Genomic DNA, 19306 nt, shown 5'->3' with positions numbered 1-19306 from the left:
GTGTCCCCCTTAAATCTCATGGGCGTGAACCTTGGCCTCTCAAACTTGGAGCCAAATTCACCCTTTTGACCGTCCTTAGCTCCGCGAGCTCGACGCGTCACAAACTCCTCGGCTAGCTCAGCGGCTCTAGCCACCGTACTCACGTCTGGCCTATCCAAGACCCAGTATCGCACGTTCTCCGGTAACCGACTATAAAACTGTTCTAGCCCGAAGCACTGCAGAACTTTATCGTGGTCACCCAACGCTTTCTCTTCTTTGAGCCACTCCTGCATGTTCGACATAAGCCTATACGCAAACTCTGTATATGACTCACTTCTGCCTTTCTCATTTTCCCGAAACTTCCGACGGAACGCCTCCGCAGACAGCCGGTACTTTTTTAGCAGACTCGATTTTACTTTGTCGAAATCCTCTGCCTCCTCTCTATCCAAGCGAGCGACTACGTCGGCCGCCTCGCCGGGTAACAAAGTGAGCAAGCGCTGTGGCCACGTTTCCCGAGAGAACCCCTGCTTCTCGCACGTTCGCTCAAAGATAACCAGGAACAAACCAATGTCCTCTCCAAGCTTAAACGGCCGCATCAGGTCAGTCATTTTGAACAATACTCGTTCTCCTGCACCGTGTGCCTGACTTCCATTACGAGCGCGTTCCATCTCTACCTCGAGACGCTTCATTTCCAAAGCGTGTTCGCGCTCTTCTTTTTCTTTCTGCTCTTTAAGTTCGCGCTCCTGTTTCTCTTTTTGCTCTTTAAGTTCGCGCTCATACTTCTCTTTTTGCTCTTTAAGTTCGCGCTCCTGTCTTTTTGACCTCTCCTCAATAGTCTCAAGGCATTCCGACAGCTCGTCATCCTCAGCCTCTAACTCAAGAATAGCCTTTAGCAGTTCAGGTTTTCTGAGTTTGTCCGAGACATCCAGACCCAACTCTCTTGCAAGCTCCAACAATTTCGGTTTGCGCAACGACTTCAAATCCATGGCTGCTCTGAATGCTGCTTTCTCTACTGCTTACTATTGTCTTGCCGCAAACTAACCCGGCAGCAACGACAACCACAATTACCAGCTCTGTTTCTAACACTAACAAAAGCCTGGCAAAGCTCAGAAGAAGAAAGTCCCGCACTCACCAAACCTCGCAGGCAGGAATTCCGCGCAGTCGTTCCGCTGCAGGCAACCAGTCGTCACACAGGGCTCGTTGCACTGCTCCCGGATCGTCGATGAGCTGCTCAGCATACAGTCAACTGCATCTCTTCGCTGCTGGCCTCCGTTGTCGCGATCCCACCGCTGCCACCAGATGTTTGGATCGGACTGCTGGTACGATCTGTTGGGAACTCGGCGCTGACGCCCGTGGTTGTACCTGGGTCGCAAGCCCCAAGGGTAGCGTTGGCCTGGCGGCCTGGGGTACAACTGGAAGCATCCGAAGGTCCCGGCAAAGCATGAGTCGACTGGTAACAACAAAACAACTTGTTTATTTTAACATCGCAAAGAGTTGGCGGTCAGGTTTGACCGAAGTAGAGAGACGGGAGAGCACTTCACTCAACAGAAGAAATCGGAGCCCTCCTTTTGGCGTCCGGGGGCAGCTGTTTTTATACTCTCGCAGTTGAGGGCAAGAAGGAACCCCTCAAAAGACGAGCACGTGAATGTACAATGGGCTAATGGTGACGCACACTGTCGTAGCGATGCCGTAGCACCATGTCGAGCACGATCTTGTAGCACCCTGTCGTGGCGCTGCCGGTCGGACACAATGACTGTAATGAAAGGATGGTCCCTGCTTTGGCATCGCCTGTTTCGGGCACAATGACTGGAATGAGATCCCTGCTTTGGCATCGCCTGTTTCGGGCACAATGACTGGAATGAGATCCCTGCTTTGGCATCGCCTGTTTCGGGCACAATGACTGGAATGCGAGGATGATCCCTAGGCGGTCGCATCGCCGCAGTCGCGCCTGGAAACACCTGGCGATGAGTGTTGCGGCGACGACGATCGGGCCAAAATGTCTGCCGCCCCGCCGCAGTCGCGCCGGCAAAACCACGTGTCGCAGGCGAAACGCAACAAGGGCGATTCGTAGCGCCGGCTTGACGACGCCTCGAGCTTCAGCTCCATGCGGTAGGCTACGTCTTTGATTTCTCCCAGCCACTGGAAAACATCTCGAAATCTTTCTACTATTTCCTTAGTTTCCAAGGCGTCCACGGTGTTTATGCGGCCAATCAGCCCTAAGCGTTCAGCCACCTTGCCACTCAATGTAACAGGAACAGCTTGTTTCACGATAAAGAATAGCGCCGTGGTAGACTGCGTTGTACTGGCGACCTGAAGCTCGATCTTCGTCGCCTTTTCTATGTGCCCGAAAATCGGCCGTAGCGTAGAGCAGCTGTCTTGTGCTGGCTTCGTAGTTATGTTTCCTAGCCTCAATTGGGGCATGACGCAACAGTTTGCTCCGTTATCAATTTGGCAGCGTATGGGAGAACCTGCGATGTCGAAAGTCGCTGACCAGCGGTCGTGATCATCAATTGCATTGACTGACTTCGAGGGTTTGAAGAAAATAGCCCTCGTCCTCTGCCATTTTGACCTGTTTTATCTTGCAAGCTTGGGCCCTCGGTCTCGCTTCTGGTTGAAGACACTCACGCTCGAAGTGGTTTCGGCCGCCACACTTGCTGCAGCGCTTGCCGTGCGCAGGGCACTTTGCTTTTCCGTGTGTGCAAGAGCAGTTTGAGCAAATTCCGAGGCTAACTTGATTTCACAGCATGTACGGTGGCCTCATCGGTTGCGCTTACTTCTGCCTCCCTGATCTCGTTAAAGTGCTCCTTCGCTTGTTCCCTTGCACGGCATATTTCCACTGTTTTGGCATACGACGGATTTTCAGGCAGAAGTTTCTGCTGCAGTTCCTTGTCTCTAACGTCTACAATTATTCGACTGCGCAGTAATCTGTCCTCTAGCTCTCCGAATTCGCACAAGCGAGCAAGAGTTCGGATATAGATCAGCCACTAGCTCGTTAAAAGATTAAACTCGTTAAACGTTAAATTCTTCGCTGGTTTGTAGTGGGCCTCGAATTTTTCAATCAGCTTATCGAGGTCTTGCTTTTCGTCCTCATTTGTGAATTTGAAGGTATAGAAAACCCGCTTTGCTTCTACACCAATTGTCACAAGAAGTGTTGCTGCCTGAACTTCTTTAGGCTGCTTCCTTAGTCCGGTTGCCCTGGAAAACAGAGTATACTCACTTTTCCAGATCTGCTCAGCGTCACCCGTACTTTCCAGTGGCAGAACCGTCGACGCCATACTTCTTTCTCTGGAGTGTATTAGGGGTGCAGCTGGACGAGGGTGCGGGGAAGAACAGCGGCGAACGCGGCTTGCGAAACGCGTCGCCGCCCCACTTCTGACACCATGTGAACGGTCTGGAGGCAGGAAACTAAGTTATTTTTGTGAGACAAGGGGCTGCTTAACTAAGGACAGGTACAAATATGAGCATACGCACTTCTTACCGTCAGCGCATGTGTTGACATGACAGTGCGCATACTTACACTATCGTTATCAATCTTTTTCTTTTTTTGTACAATGATTTCTCAAAGAGAAAAAGAAAGAACGTGTGTACGGTGGCGTTGGAATCAAATAACTTTATAACAAAGTAGATAAAGGAACAAGCTGTGCCCCGATGCGAGCAAAACAAAACCGAAGTTTGGCTCTTCTACAACAGTCCATTCTTTTATTTATCTTTTTTTCTTTTCTTTTATACTGAGAACTGTTAAAAAGTGGACAAGAAGTTTTAAAAGAAATGGATCAAGCAAATCTGCAACCGTACGCGCATCCCATGCAAAGGTCTACCGCATCATATGTGAAATGACCGATTGGCCGCGCCGCGTTCCGTAGCGCCTGGCTGTGCGACTTTAGCTTTTAATGTGGCGAGTTCGTTATGCAGGCGGTTCAAATGTTCATAAGTGTTTATTAGAAAAAAATAAACAGCCTTCGGCGAGCCAGTAAACTTAAGAATATATTACTTGAGGAAGGTTGTTAATGTATATGAGAAATAAAAGAGGACCTACCGCGGAACCCTGCTGTACAAAAGAGTGCAGCTGATTGAGCTGGGAGTTGTGGTAGTTAGCAGTTGCGAATTGGAAGCGATTACTCAAAAAAACACTTGATGTATCTTATGAGTGAATGTGAAGTTGACTTGGTTTGTATAATAAAAGCTTGTTGGATGCCTTGTCGAACGCTTTTAAAAAGGTATAAGAAACTACACTCCGCAGAAGATATCGTGCCTAGAATGCGATGAAGCTTACATATAAGTTACGGGGTTTTACGCGCCAAAGCCACTTTCTGATTATGAGGCACGCACGCCGTAGTGGAGGACTCCGGAAGTTTTGACCACCTGGGGTTCTTTAACGTGCACCTAAATCTAAGTACACGGGTGTTATCGCATTTCGCCCCCCATCGATATGCGGCCGCCGTGGCCGGGTTTCGATCCCGCGACCTCGTGCTCAGCAGCCTAACACCAAAGCTTACATATAAGGATATATAAGGATCTAAGTTGCATATCACATGATTTTTTGCGAGAAGCATGTTGTGCCATTTTTTCCATGTCAACGTTTGTGCTTCAATGCATGAAATAGCGTTTTCTAAAATAAGGTAACTGGAACGTCAATGCACTTCGTCGGACGCTTTGTATACGCCTTGCGAATTCACCGGTTATAATTGGTAGATTTAAATATGCGCCGTAAATGAAATAATGAAAAACGTTAATTAGCGTGATTTTCTTAGTTAGTCAATTAAGCATTCTGATTTCTCGTAGAATTGATGGCCGCCTCGTCGAGTAATTTAGGTCAATGGTTAGAATTGTGCTATCTGCCACAGGCAATTCTTAAAAATTTGTTGCAGCTAAATAAAAAAAAAACATGTATTGTGATTTCCAAACTGTGGCAAATCTAGTTTCACTCAGTTTTGAGTAAACAAAGGGTAGCAGAGGCAATGTATCATATTTGCTGTGTGATACGAGTGGTATACCCGCTAAGCGAAAACGTATATCAAGCGTGGTTTTACTAGCGTGGAGAAAGAAGCACATAGATGGCATCGCACGAGTCAATAAAAACTTCCCTTCCTGGAAAATGAAGAATGCATCCGACGCAATCTCTCTTTCTGCCGGGTATTTGCGTAACTCGCATGCACTTCATCCAGGCTAAGTGAGTTTTGCTCTCCCGTTCCCTTCCTCCACACACTGCTATACGAACAGTCTGATGCTACTCAATTCTGCCAAAATTAAGAGTCGCACTTTTGCCCATTGCTTGGTTTTTCGCTGAGACACGAGCACATCGCGAGGTCAGGAAAGCTCACTGATTAATTAAGCGCTAGCTTCGATCTATGCGAAGTTCCGGAGTGAACTTCCTAGCTTGCTTAATTTTTCTTTTATTGCAAAGCCGAGCCCACACAGCGACGCGGTCAAAGACCTTCAGGAATCGATAACGAAGGTTTGGGGCCAACCGCACAAATAGCAACCACGCGGTTTGGAAGCACACACTCGCAGAGGCGACTGGAAAGCTGCTCATTTCTGGCCGCGGTGAGAATCGGAATAAGGGCGGCGGGAAAACTGTGACGAACGACTCAAGAGTGGCGAACCGACTGTTCTTGCGCTGCTTACGCGAGCCTCGCATGGAGCGTCGTCAGCGTTATGTGGCCGAAACCACAATCGTGGCGCACCTTATTGAGCGCCCGGAGCACCGCGGAGAAATATATAGGCAGCACGTTAGCCGAACGTCGCCCATGTATTTCTTTTCTTTTTTTCCTGCCTCGCGCCTCTCTCTACCGCTTTTTTCCCACTCGTTTCTAGGCCCCACCTTCCCGCGCATATTTTCATTGGCGTAGAAAATTTAATAACCGGCCGCTTGTTTTTGATGCCCCGGTCGATCTTATTGATTCACCGGTGTTCGGGAGGAACGTACCGCCTTCCAACACCTGGTGGACTCTCAGCGGGCCGCGGGCGCCGACCACTCCCTTCGCGCTTTTTGTCCCGGCCGCTAATTTAATCAGGCTGATCAGCGCGCGCAGCCGCTGGTGCCTGAACGCTCGCTGCGTTCTGCCTGCGAGCCGTCGGTCGCATTCCAACGGCTGATGAGAGCGCGCTTTCCCGTCGCGTCCAGTTTCCACCCCCTTTGCACGCTGTTCCACTCTCTTTCTGGTTTATTTCTTATTTTGGATTACCTGCGGATTTGACCTTTTGTTTTTCTTCTCGTTCTTTTTTTCTTCTCGAAAGCACGTGCTCCCTTCTTCGCGTGCGTGTACAGCGAATCCGGTTCTATTGTGAACTGCTGTGCTCGAAAGAGTACGAATCTATCTAGCAATGCTCGGCTGCCCCATTTCTATGATCTTCGCAGCAAGACAAAACAAAACAAAAACACTAGACAATCACTGGTAAACCAAGGAAAAATGCATTCTCAAACCTATGGTGAGACACAGAAACCGAAGAAACACTCACCAACAGTTCACATACTTTTTTTTCTTTCTTTTTCGTTTCTTTTGTAAATCTTTCCCTTGCTGTGATTGTGTGCCTGTGCTATCTGTATCTTCATATATATATATATATATATATATATATATATATATATATATATATATATATATATATATATATATATATATTTCCGCTGGATTGCCCGCTCGAGGCATTTTGCGTGTATTCGCGGGCTTCTTTCACGCTCAGAAAAACACTTTTATGTAGCATGTATTGAGGAACAGAAAGCTGTATCGTGAATTTTTCATGTCGCTCAACAATTTTCTTATTGACACTTTTCATCGAATTATAATATTTGAGAAGTTGATCTATTAATTAATTAAGACTAACTAATTAGGCGGAATGAGAAATATAGCTTGAGTAGCTCCAAGCGACGGCAAACAACATTACCTTGGTTCTGTCCAGCTACGTGGCATTCGCATATTTTTAAACGCTGGCTAAAGTTAGCTGGTACACCCTGTATGTGTACTTTCTCATATTTCTAACTCCCCCTCCTCCTTTCCTCAGTCTATGGCAAAGAAACTGATTTTTCCTTTTTCGTTAACCTCCCTTCCTTTCGCCTTTCTTCTGTCTCTCTCGTGTCAACATCAGTGGATCGAACAAACAGGGACCGGATTTTTTCTTCCCATCCATTCATTTCTTCTTGCCTGTCGCGACCAGTGGGCGATCCAGGCTACGGGCACTTTGCACTGAAGCTTGCCACACTTGACAGCAGCGACTGGACCCACAGCTTAGCGGTCGTATAGGAATAAATGGGAGGGACGGAATTCACAATCGGCCGTGACACCTCCGAGATCTAGAAACGTCCAAGCGCGCATGCTCAATGTTACATGAACATGCTTGCAGTCGAGATAAGACGCGTAAATATTGCTGAACTTGAGCTCGTCGAGGCTCGGTGAAAAATATGTGTTGTTCTTATTTTGAATGTCATCTCATTTTTCTCGCATCCTAGCGCGGCCGGTGTCGCCGACGCCGGGCTGATGATGATGATGATTATCCTGATTATTATTATTATTATTATTATTATTATTATTATTATTATTATTATTATTATTATTATTATTATTATTATTATTATTATTATTATTATTATTATTATTATTTAATGACATCCCCTTTGAAACGGGCGGTGACAAATAGTGACCTAGCCTGCTTGATTTAATTAGGTATGCTATACATGTTTTTTATCTAGCATTTTGTATACTTCTTAATCTTTTTTTCCCCTTCTAAATCTACCTTGTACAACTAGCTATGACTGTAAGAGATCCTGTCGTACAACTATCTTCCCTGCTTTTTTTCCACCAATACTCTAAACGCCTCTTGTTTGTCTCGACTACTGACCGGCTGACGCTTCCTTCCACTTTAAACCAAAGCGCTTCTGGAAGGATTACGTTACCTACGGTTCTCACTGTGTGAATCTCTTCACATTTCATTAGGAAGGTCTCCGGATTTTTGCGGCAGCATGCACATGCCTCATCTAGTTCCGAATAGATGAGTTCCTCAAATAGCAAGACACTGCCTTTTGTGTTATCGTACATATTTACTCTTCTAATTTCTTTCTTCTCATTCTTGTATATCTCCATGGTCCTTTTTGTTTCCATTCTTTGCATCCAATTAACTGTCTCTGTTTTTATCACTTTCTTTCTGATGATTCCTGGTTGTCTAGTTGCAGTTTCAATTGTCCTGTACTTGGTTGCCAACTTTCTTGACCTCTTCCTCCATTCTGTGTTCACGCTTTTCAAGTACAGATACGCGTGTGCGCTTTATATGCCCATTTATTTTCATCCATGTTCCTGAGTCTTTCTTCAAAACTAATTTTTCAAAACTAAAAGAGGCCCAACCCATGTCACCCTGCGCTGCCTCATTTGTGATTTTGTGCATAAATGAAAGCGCCGTATCGCCCTCTGCCCGATGCAAGGTGCCTATAACGGGGTGGCGGCTTCGTGCGGGCCAAAATCGAAAAACAAAAAGAACGGAAAACGACAAGAACACTTTTCTCGGCCCGCATTCACAAGTTTTCTCTTTGGTATAAGTGCAGATCGTGATTGGCCATTGCATGCCGCGGTGATGGTCTAGCTGTTATATGGTTTTCTATAATGAATGATGGGTGGCTGAAAGCCAACAAGCGACGGATGGATCTTGCCTTGCAGAAGCATGCTGGCAATTGCTCCGCCCAAGCGTTCATTTTTACCGTGCGGAGATGAACATGCATATGAATAAGCAATTCACCACAGCATGCAGTTAACTGCGTACTTAATGAGGCTATCAAATGCATTGCGCGATTGGTAAAGTTTAGCATTACTTGCTAAACTTCACCACTTGTTGTCCTGAAAACTTTAGGATGACTGTAGGATGTCCTGAAAACTTTAGGAACTAGAGAAAAACCTCTCTCCGGAAATCCACTGTCCTTGGGGGAATATCAATTCCTCCGTGGTAGTGCACGGAGAAACTTAATGATTCAGTCCGTCAAGTTCATCGCCAAAATTCTTAGTACGTTTCGTCAGTTCGGGCCGTTGTTAGGTGATCTGCCGCCTCTTGTTGAATACTCAAAGTGTGAGGTCAAAATGAAGAGCACTCGCAAGAGTCAGTGGGAGTGTCATCGTATAACAACGATCCCTCCATTTTAGGAAGCCATCCTTGGTTTGTAGTTACTTCAACATTCGAGACTATTATTTTCGGCCCATGTATTGTGCTACCTTCAACTGCCCCGCGAAAACGACCTATAGCCACTATTCCATAAAGCAGGGATTGTTACCTTAATGATTGCTCTTAGAATGATGACGATAACTTTTTGTCAAAATATCATAAGGCCAGTGGCAGCGATCAAAGTTACCGCATAGAATGGAATGAAAGTTAACGGTCTACACGGTATGAAGCCGGAATTAGTCTGTCGTGTGCCGCTAAAAGTAATAGATTAGAACCCCGCGAATGAAAAATAGGGAGCCATAAAAATGATTCTCCCTAAAAACACTCTTAAGAGGATCTTATGGAAAACTGCCATCTGCCTTATTCAAGGATAAAATACTTGGCTGTGCAACAGGCACCACTATAAAACTAAGCAACCGCAACATTGTCCAAATACCAGCATTCAAGGGAATAAACGAATGACAAAGCCAATCTGTGTGTTACCTTCTTTCCGATTCCTTCGCAAGAAGGCCAAATGTCCCTATGCTTGAAAACTAGTGAACAATGTGAACCAGAGTCACGCGATCCATTTTTACTTGGATTTCGCGCCTACAGGTCCTTCCGCATTCCAGTTGGTCTCAATGTTGGCCGTTGCAACGATAGGAAGAAAGCTTCCGCGAGCGCCTCCTGTCACGACGACTTCAAGATAATTGTATTATTAGCTAACATTTTGTGGGCTATCGAAAACGCACCTTTATCGTCTGATCGTAGCAGCCGCGGAACAACATTCCAACGACTGTATGCAAGTGTGACGGCCATTTTACGGCAATTTTCACTCCATTGCCACAGCGAACGAAGGCGGCGAAATACACAGAATTCTGGGACCCAGTTATGCCGACTATACAAATACGAGCGATAGAAAAAACGTGAGATCATGAAAAATAACATTTAAAAAAAAGAGCCAAGCTTCGGTCTTCACGTATACCTGTCAAAACAACCGTTGCAAACTTTCCTCCGAAATTCCTGCCTGTAAACATTCACAGTCCTCGCTGTTTCTCTGTACTTTTTGCTAGCCTTTCGCTCTTTTGGCAATGTGTAAACATTCCGATCGTGCTTTTGATACGACTTCTAAAAAGTGGTGCCGTACTCTCTACACTCGAATAGCTGTCAGCGTTTGCAATGATGATTTAGCGGTGATTTTTGGCCTCCGTGCGATGGGAACTGGAGCGGTGCGGCGACGCACGTCAACGCGCTCTCACTGACGGCGTGGGCGTCCGATCGGAGCCCTTTTTTCATCTCATGCATAGTTTCGCCATCTTGGTGTGGTATGCTGCCCGTACAAAGGCAAATTATAGGAGTCGTAGCAGGGGCGACTATTTATCTTGCTGCTATCAGCACCAAAACTTGCGCGACATATCGGGAAGGGTGGCTGTTTTTTCGTCCAACCGATGGCGAAGACGTTTTTTCATTTCTGAAGCGTGGATTTCTAAGAAAGGAGTGAGCCTAAATTCAACGTACTGGAGTCACCAGAACTCACTAACGTATGGAAGACCTCGTGCTGCACGATATCATTCACTGTACATCTAAGCGTAAGTATAGCTGGTATTCGAATTCGCACGTCCATTAACTTGAGTAGGTTGTGGAGAAAGGTGTGATATTACCCCTATATGAATGGTATACGTTATAACAGGGTGCCACGGAGGACTGCAAGAAGGGGTGAAAAACCGAGCGTGCAGGTGCAACGGCGTGAGTCGCCGAGGGTAGCCTTACGCATGAAGCGAGGGTCTGCAAAGCAGAAAGCGCAGTTGCACCATATATGGTAACTCAATTATGGCATCTTTGGCTGGTCGCTTCCGCCCTCTCCATTGCAACAACCAGATAATTGGGCTTTGCGATAAACGGGAGGTAGAGCGCAACGGCCGAAAATTTCACATGTTATTTGAGCTTGGAACTTCAGGAGCGGACGGCAGTGATGCAAAGCTACCTCAAGTGCTCGGTCACGGAGCAAACCTGTGAAAGGGGATTTATTTGGTATAATGTCAGCTCTTTCGCGGTTGTGATGCTGTCTGATCCTTTCTTCTCTCTCTCTCTCTCCTCTCTTTTTCTCTCTCTCATGTAGCGTTTAATATATGGCGTGCACGTCGACAAGTTTCAGTTGTTCGAATGACTTGAACAGGAACTTAAATATCGTGCCTCATCAACAGTCATAAGATTGCAGCTTGCTTGGGCAACGCTTAGACACATTCTAAGCCCACATGCTATATAGTAAACTGGCGTGACGCTCCTCAGAATTCCGTGACAGACCGTGCATAATTGCTGCCAAATAAACAGTTTCTCGATTTGTTAGCGTATACTGCACTTGTAGCAGAGATGCAATTGCTGACTATAAACTGCGCGCCTACTACTCTTACGAGATGCTTTGGAAGAGAGAGAAGCAGAGCCGGAACCTTACCATGCACACGCAGTTGCTCGTCAGCTATTTGAAGGCGCGCCCTTGGTTCCAGTGGTGCCCCTTCAAAAGTTGCGTGTGCCTTCCGCTGGATTGAAGCAACTTCCGGTACATTTGGCGGCGCTGTACGGTGGCTCTGTGCTCATATACACAGACGGATCCGCAACTTGATGTAACTCAAGTGCGGCCTTTGTAATCCCTCAATCGGCACCTGCCGCCAATGTAAATTGGACTAGAAGTCGTCTTCAAAGGCCACAGAACTTATTGCGACACGGGAAGCTGTCCGCTTTATATCCTACCTGAATACGCGTAAATGGACGGTATTTTATGACGCAATATCAGCGCTGCAAGCTATTGATTCTTTCTCGAGAAAAGGCAAATGAGATGTGTCAGCCCTACACATCGAACAGGTATTCGATCTTGTGCAGAAGAGTGGTCACTCCTTTACCTTCCAATGGCTACTTGGACACTATGACTGGGCCGGCAACGAGCTAGCTGACGCGGAAGCAAGAACCGCTCTTTCTAAGGCCATCGACATATAGCTGCCGTACTCGCAAAGCGATGTAAACTCTTTTTTGGCTTCGCTCATGCGAGATTGTGCAGTAGCTTACTGGGGTCAACCAGAGCATCGGCATAGGCGTCTACTGGAAATGGTCCTTGGTAGGACCTGTCGCCTCCCAGCTGAATTCACACGAAACCAAGCGAGTATCCTTCACGATATTCGCCTGGGCGTCGCGCCCATCTTATCGGCAGTGCGGACAGCCAAAACTGTGAACACTGCCAAATGCGTGATACACTGCAACATGCGTTTTGCGACTGCATGCCTTCATTACGTGTCACAGCGGAAGACGCATGCTCTTACGCTGGCAGGTGTTGGAAGTCCAACTTTGTCAGAAAGTATTATTTTGCCCACAGTGTGGGACCGCAGTATACTAACAACAGCTACAAGGTCTGTTGTGGACTAGTCGAAGAGCACTGTGCTAGACTCGAGGCTTTAAAGAAACATCTGCATTACCTGGTTACTGCATACACGCATCCCTTCCTCCTGTTCGCATCGTCATCTTTCATCAGTACATTTTGTCCCTTTCATTTTCTTCACTGCGCAGTGTAGCAGGCCATAGAACTCTAACTCAATCAGATCCTCTTTGACTTCCCGCTCTCGTCTCTCGCTGCTCGTCAGCGTTGTTCACGCGGCGGGTTTCTGCGTCGTGAAGGAAACGCTCGCGCAGCATGCAGCGATGCGTCTCCATCGAGTGAAATGGATGAACAATGGCGTTTAGTTGTGTGGTTTGTAGCGGCATGTCTTGGCTAGCGGTATTGCTGTGTGCACGGTCATAGGGGAACAGATGAGGCTAGACATGGAGCTACGTGCCTGGCGCTGTCCGCGGGCAGCTTTAGGGACAACTTTGCGCAATTGTTGGCGACGATTATTCGCCAGTTTACTACAGCGTAAATTTATCCTGTTGTAATTGAGTTCCAGCAAACAGACCTAGCTGTGCGCCGTCTTCATTTTTTTATCATGTTTTTTTTAAGGTTATGTTCGCAAGTAATAGTAAGTCACGCCGTCAGAACATACTTCCTAGAAACTGTGTCTTGGGTTTCTGAATACGCTGGTATTTCTTTTTTCGATTAAACATTTTTTTTTCTTCCTTTGAATGTGCATTGAAAAATTCACATCGCGAATGCTAAGTCACTGCGGAATGAGGTGAAAAGAGCACCGATATGCTTAAAAAATGCAAAAATACACAATCGTTCTGATCTTTCTCCAATGCGCAACCTTGTGAATGATTGGTCCAACTGCATGTCACAGTGTCCCTTCACAGTGTGCTGGCATATACCATCTCCGTCCTAGGAAAACGTATACAAAGACAGTTTATCGTGCGTGGTCCCAGTTTCGGGTGCGAACTATGTCGTAACTGTTTAAACGCTTCGAAATTGCAGTTTCAGAAGAAACTTACAGCAGCAAGGAGGAACGAGGCTTCTCGGTGTTAGCTACTCAGCTCCATCCGCCCATTAGTTGTGTCATCGCGTGGGGTGGGGTGGCAGTACAGCCTAGTTTCTGTCCCCCGCCAGCCTCTTCCCCTTTCAGCAGCTTGAAGAGGAGCGTGCTGTTGTATGCATGCAACCGATGCAGTTTTTTTCTCTCCTTTTTTTACCCGTTCTTGGGAACGGGAGACGCATCTCAGCGCCCCGACGAGCAAGTCGGCTCAAGTGGCTTCCCCGGGCGCATTGAAAATCCACCATCGCAGGGGGCCCTTCCGCAGGTGATGAGGGCAAATAAATTGCCGTTCCGCGGGAGCAATAAAGATGCTTTAAGTCCTCGGCAGACTCTGGCGCGCGTATCGCGGCAACGGGTGAGAATAAAAGTGCTCCCGCGGCGATCAATTCCGGCACCACGGCACTAGAGTAGAGAGTGAGCACTCTTGAGCCGTGGGCCTCGGTGGGGACGCCGGCGGCCGCATTCCTTGGAGGGCGGCGGCGGAGCTCCCGAAGGTGCACGAGATACTGGGAGCGCCGGAACCGCCGCGTTATGGATTGAGGCTCGAGGAGGCGGCGGCGGGCTGACCGCTGGCCGCGGTGGCGGTTCATTACGGGACCCATTGAGGGCTGCCCTCGGGCTGCGCTCCGCGTTGAGTTATGGAGGAAGGGGGACGGGGCTGAAGCGGGCCTCATATGCTTGTTTATTCGCGCAAATGACGCGCGAAATCGTCGCCGCTTTGGCTTTAGCGGCACCCTCCGAGGCATTCCACGGCACGGAGCTGCTGGCGGCATACGCATTTCGCAAGAGGTCCCCCGAAGTGGCTTGCCCGAGGAGTTTCGCGGAAGCTCTACAAACGATCATTCACATACTCGAGCGCCAAACAACAAGAAAAGAAAACGAAAAAAAAAATCGTGAGCTATTCCACGCTTTGAAGGTGGATGACCAGTGAAGCTGTTTAGCGCACGACACAGTGGTGACACAGAATTTTGAACAAAGGTGCAAACTTACTTAACTACCGTGACTTTTGTATTTGCAAGTTCCTTGGCCTATAAGGTGGCGCCCAAGGCGACTCAGTATGGCACCCACAGAGATGATAGGAGCGATTGAGCACATGTGCGTCCTTCGCATCAGCTCATAGTTGGCTCAGCGCTTGAAGGTGGCTCTACCTCTTTCACAATCACTCTCGCTAAGTGACATCATGCGCCACATAGACGCCTCAGAAGTGTGGATACGGTGCTTCACTGAAGGGGAAGAAGTAGTGAATGCCAAGCACATTATTTGTTGCGGCGTGAAGGCCTGCGTCGCATCGTCTGTCACTGTGCAAGGGCTTTGCCTGCAGGCGTCGCACGTCCGGCAGAAGCCGCACGGGCTGGATTTATTAGCGCGAAGGTTCTATCAGTGTACATTAGCTTGCCCTTTCTCTTCTTCTTCGTGCTAATGGCGACGGCTCGCAAATCCTACTTTTTGCCTACTGCCGTTTCGCGACAAAGAGCAATTTCATTGCTCTGTGATGTTGTTAAGCTCCTATCACGTACTGAATTGTTAATGTGCAGATATTTGTATTGAATAATTAAGGAAGGATATCACTAAGGTTATCGCAACTGCGATTTTTTAGACGCCTTTTTCGTACGTCGCTATGCTAGCGCATGCAGATGTGAAGAAAGCCATGGCGGTTGTTTTACTTTTTCCTGGTGCAGTTGTATTATCGTTCCAATGACGAGGAGTTACCATAGAAGCTTTTGCGCTCACGTCGTTAATTCAGTGTCTGTGTTTTGCGTTCTACCAGTCTTGTTTTCAGGGCTACTGTAGCTGCAAAGCTTAGCCGCGCATCGACGCACGGGGTGTAACACAGAACGTAAACACATGCGATTGTGGCGGGAAGAGACAACGACGAACACAATGCGGGCTGCTGCCGGTAAAACACGGTCAAATACTTACTACGCCCGCCCACGTAGGTCTACTGTAGCATTTCTTTAGAGCTGCGACAAATTGCTACAAACGTGTAAATTTTTATCTTAAATGCTAGTGTGTTCTTGTTGCGCTGGCCACAAGTGCGCAGCTCGAGCTTGGCCGCGTGACGGATCACGGAGTGCAGTGTGAACGAAAACATGCGTTTTTAGCGAAATGAGACACCACGGCAACCACAAACTACGAGTTGACGCAGGCGAAACCTCAGCAAATACTTCCGACGCTCGCACGCGTATATATTACATATACTCGGGATCAAAGCCATGCCGTCGTTCGCGCTGCTGCATTACACTGTCGTATGCTCTATTTTTCTGACTAACGCATAAACTCTCCAAAGAAAAATAAATAAACGAATGCACACAAGCAAAGAACTTTCGGTTTCTTAACTACGTGGCTCCAGAAGAAGCCACTGCCGACGAAATGCGCACTGCACACTTTTATCGGTGATGTTACCGGCTTGCCTGTTCGCCACTTGACAACCCATTCTTTCTTCTATAGTATGCAGCATCTTTGGGGAACCAGTGGATGTTCACTTCAATTCGCTCAACTCTTTTGGTTCATTACGGCACGCAGTACATGCGATTGCTTTCGATTTTCATCTTGCACAAACGATGCGTGAAAACAGATAATCAAGCCTACTGGCCGCCACGAAGAAAGTAAGCAACTGCGCTACCGCCGCGCTGCCTGCGGTTACTCCGATACCCTTTGAAAAAAATTCGCTAATGGCCGCGGGATGGCGTGACAATCTACGAAACGTTAGGGGACTTGCGAATGCATTCGCGTGGACGACGGGACCGCCGCCTAGCGGAGCCGGAGGAAAGTAGACACGCGTGATGTTTCGACGGGACCGCCACCGTGGGAGCGAGGAAGGAAAGTAGATATGATAGCGCTTGGAACGCTGACAAAGAGAGGACGGTGCGAACGCAGACATGCACGACACGGGTCAAACTGTAGTATCTGTTCTTATCGGTTTAATATCTGATACGGGTTGTATTTGGACCCAAGATATTCAAATTATTTTTGCGGATTGGCGGAGTGCTTGGAGCCTGCTTCACCTCCAGCGCGAGTATGCCCGGTATTGCACTATCTCCGGGATCGGCCCATGGCTTTTGCGCACGCAGAACAAAAAAAAAATGCATACAAGCCATAAACAGCTTCGCTGTAAAAAGCGTAGGTGTAAAAATAGCAGGAGACCAAGCCCGATCAGTCGGCAAGACATAGTGACAGACAGCTAAAAATGAAATGAAGACGTAATAGAAGAGTATTTATTTGTGTACGTGCCGCGCCGTATACCGCAGTGTGACTAGGCAGGGCAGTAACATTGTTTGTTTGTTTGTTTGTTTGTTTGTTTGTTTGTTTGTTTGTTTGTTTGTTTGTTTGTTTGTTTGTTTGTTTGTTTGTCGGTCGGTCGGTCGGTCGGTCGGTCGGTCGGTCGGTCGGTCGGTTGGTCGGTCGGTCGGTTGGGGCCCTCGTTGTCATTCCGGCTACGCAAACTACGCGTACAATCAATTCCAAACTGTCACATATGACAACATCAACAGCGGCCGAGCTTACTGTCCTACGTGCTGCTGTAAAATACCTCCTGCAATTGAGAAACCTTTCAAATTGCTTGCCTTTTGCGACTTTAAGGCAGCACTTCACAGTCTGCATTTTGCCCTATATCACAGGACTCATGAGCACCTGGTGTATGAAGTAAGAGAGGACAACCACCAACCCATCGATAAAGGGCATGAAATTATATTTCAGCAACATACCGGCATTGCTGGTAATGACTTTGCTAATGAGGGCGCACGGTCGCGGCTTTACAATTGCTAGTAAATACAGCGGGGCGTGACACTTGCCGAGGCACCGGACGTTTGCGCGCATGTGCAAGTAAGAGCGGGCGCGAGAAAGAAATTTTGGGTTCTTTTGCTCCTTGAATATATGACTCTGCCTAGGCACTACGGAGGAGAAGTTTTTTTAGCGCGTGTTGTATGCGTTTGTCACTAGGCGTGTCGTGGTCGGTATTGCGGAGTGGGTTCGAGTTTTTTTACACTCGAACGCTGGCTGCCTGCGCGGTGAAACAGGTTATAACATTGCAGATGTTTTTTTGGGGGGAGCAGTAGGAACCGTGGAAGAGGCCTGTCCGCATATATTGAATATGTAGATGGCAGAGCGGGGGGCCTTAGCAACCGCGGTTGAACACTAGCGGCTGAAAAGGACGCCGGTCAATCTGGACGCCCCTGCAACCGCTATGAGAATACACCGCGCCCCTCTAACGTGTTTTACGCTAACCTAACTTAACGTTAACCTAACCTAACGAGGATGAGAAAAAAATACAATAATGCTAACGACATAACCGTTGTGGGAATACGCCGCGCCACCTTAACGTCTTTTACGCTAAGCTAAGGTAACCTAACCTAACCTAAACCTAAGCTAACCTCACCTAACTTGGACGAGACGCAACGCCAATAATCCTCACGGCGTGACATCAGGCAATCGCGTTCAAGCGTGGTTGCTAAGGCGCTGTGCGTTTATTTCACTCAAAGGGGACCACTCAAAAATGCTCCTTAAGTCCAGGACAGCAGGCCAAGCCTCTACTACGGCTCCTATCGCTCCCCCGGGAAAATCAGCGATGTTTTTTTTTTTTTTAATGTAGAGTCCCGTAAGGCGCGACAAAGTGATAATCCGGCATGACTGACTCAGCACCAGCACCGCACGCGCCAGAAAGTCTGTCCGACGCACCTTACCACACAGCGATCACCAAATGGGGCGTGAGCGCCCGCTAATTCACCTGTTTCACCGCACTAGCAGCTAGCGTCTGAGTGTAAACAAACTTGACCCCACTCCGCAATGCCGATATGCCTAGGGACAAACGCATGCAACACGCACAAAGAAAGTTCTCCAGCCTAGGCAGAGTCAGATATTCAAGGAGCAAAGGCCCCCGATTTTCCCTCTCGCACCCGCTCTTACTCGCGCCTGCGCAGAAACGTTGAACGCCTCGAGAAACGCCCCGCCCCGCTGTACTTACTACCATTTGCAAATATGCCGTGCGGTCCGCCTATGTAGGAAATCGACCAGTTCCGACTCCCTTATCTAGAACCGACGATGCTTAAGAACTTAAATTGGTCGCTAAAGCTATTACACACAAATACTGGTCTTCCCAGAACCTCCCGAAAAGTCATCTGCATACACTTGATCGATCCCTAAATCTACAAGTGTCATCAAAAGTTTCCCGTCCTGAGGCGACATTGCTGTGCCACCTCTGCCTCAAGGTGGCATTTACAAAGGGCTATTCGTGCCGCATCGAAATGGAGGATACGCCCATGTGCGACTCGTGTGGAACAGAAACTATTGAACACATTTTATATCCTTGTCCTCAATTCGACGTAGAGCATTAAGCACGCTCGAAATAGACCATTTTCGAAAATTAAGATTCTTGGACCAATTTAAGGCCGTGCGCGTCGATGGCACAGAAAGCCACGAAAGAGTTATTGCAGTACCTCAAGTCGACAGGTCTTGGCGACCATTTATAGACTCAACGCGCACCTTCAAATGTGGGCAAAACTGTGCTATCTCTCTTTCTCCTCTCTCTTTTCATCCTTATATCTCCTTTCACCAGAGCAAGGTAGCAAACCGGTCCTCAATATGGTTAGCCTCCCGGCGTTTCACCTCTTCTTTTTCTCCCTCTCTCTTTCTATCGTGTGTGTGTATTTTTTATTGCTTTTATTTTCGGCCCGCCGACGTTGCGTAGTGGCTGAGGCGCTGCGGAGGTGAGCTGAAGGTCCCGGCTTCGATTCCCGCCTGCGGCGACGGCATTCCGATGGAGG

General features: G+C 47.8%; 1 protein-coding gene and 1 non-coding gene across 2 annotated transcripts in view; both read left to right on the top strand.

Annotated features, from left to right (window-relative positions):
- The window catches only part of Pde1c (Phosphodiesterase 1c), a 658667-nt gene that overhangs the window by 170914 nt on the left and 468447 nt on the right, over window positions 1–19306 (top strand). The window lies entirely within an intron of this gene.
- Window positions 16423–16606, top strand: LOC142567610 (U2 spliceosomal RNA). The gene has a single exon (XR_012825194.1). It is a non-coding gene; the product is annotated as a U2 spliceosomal RNA (small nuclear RNA).

This window comes from Dermacentor variabilis, chromosome 1 (assembly GCF_050947875.1).
Source record: "Dermacentor variabilis isolate Ectoservices chromosome 1, ASM5094787v1, whole genome shotgun sequence".
Taxonomy (NCBI): Eukaryota; Metazoa; Arthropoda; class Arachnida; order Ixodida; family Ixodidae; genus Dermacentor; species Dermacentor variabilis.
This window is presented reverse-complemented; position numbering and strand designations above follow the sequence as displayed.